The sequence below is a fragment of the Schistocerca americana genome, chromosome 9, assembly GCF_021461395.2.
Source record: "Schistocerca americana isolate TAMUIC-IGC-003095 chromosome 9, iqSchAmer2.1, whole genome shotgun sequence".
NCBI lineage: Eukaryota > Metazoa > Arthropoda > Insecta > Orthoptera > Acrididae > Schistocerca > Schistocerca americana.
Genome location: NC_060127.1, coordinates 149,952,250 through 149,953,796, shown reverse-complemented (window position 1 = coordinate 149,953,796; position 1,547 = coordinate 149,952,250).

Sequence of the window (1,547 nt, the reverse complement as noted above, 5' to 3'; positions counted from 1 at the left end):
TCGCCGTTGAGAAGTGGGACAATCTGGACCAACAGTGCCTTAATGAACTTGTGGATATCATGCCACGACGAATACAGGCATCCATCAATGCAAGAGGACATGCTACTGCGTATTAGAGGTACCGCTGTGTACAGAAATCTGGACCACCACCTCTGGAGGTCTCACTGTATGGTGGTACAAATGTAATGTGTGGTTTTCATGAGCAATAAAAAGGGCGGAAATGATTTTTATCTTGATGTCTATTCCAATTTTCAGTAGAGGCTCCGGAACTCAGGGAACCGAGGTGGTGCAAAACTTTTTGATGTGTGTAAAACGTGAGTTCAATAAGTAATGCAACACATTTTTTCCTCGGCTATTTTCGTTTGAAAAACTGTGGAATATGTTGTGCGACATCGTTGAATACTCCGACTTCCTCGCCTATAGTTACATGAAGTTCCAGTAGGTACCGACGCTATAACTAGCTTTCAAATTGGCGTCTGCAAAGCAGATGTGTTTCAAGCAGAGAACCGCCACTGAGTTTCTTTTAGTGGAAAAAGAGAGCATCACAGATATACACTACTGGCCATTAATATTGCTGCACCACGAAGATGACATGCTACAGACGCGAAATTTAACCGACAGGAAGAAGATGCTGTGATATACAAATGATCAGCTTTTCAGAGCATTCACACAAAGTTGGCGCCGGTGGCGACACCTACAAAGTGCTGACAGGAAAGTTTCCAACCGATTTCTCATACACAAACAGCAGCTGACCGACGTTGCTTGGTGAAACGTTGTTGTGATGCCTCGTGTAAGAAGGAGAAATGCGTACCATCACGTTTCCGACTTTGATAAAGATCGGATAGTGGCCTATCGCGATTGCGTTTTTTGGTATCGCGACATTGCTGCTCGCGTTAGCAGAATATGGAATCGGTGGGTTCAGGAGGGTAATACGGAACGCCGTGCTGGATCCCAACGGCCTCGTATCACTAGCAGTCGAGATGACACACATTTTATCCGCATAGCTGTAACGGATCGTGCAGCTACGTCTCGATCCCTGAGTCAACAGATGGGGACGTTTGGAAGACAACAACCATCTGCACGAACAGTTTGACGACGGTTGCAGCAGCATGGACTATCAATTCGGAGACCCTGGCTGCGGTTACCCTTGACGCTGCATCACAGACAGGAGTGCCTGCGATGGTGTACTGAACGACGAACCTGGGTGCACGAATGGCAAAACATCATTTTTCCGGATGAATCCAGGTTCTGTTTACATCATCATGATGGTCGGTTCCGTGTTTGGCGACGTCGCGGTGAACGCACATTGGAGGCGTGTATTCGGCATCGTCATACTGGCGTATCACCCGGCGTGATGCTATGAGGTGTCACTGGTTACACGTCTCGTTCGCCTCTTTTTCGCACTGGCGGCACTTTGAACAGTGGATGTTACATTTCAGATTTGTTACGACTTGTGGCTCTACCCTTCATTCGATCCCTGCGAAACACTACATTTCAGCAGGATAACGTACTACCGCATGTTGCAGGTTCTGTACGGGCCTTTCTCC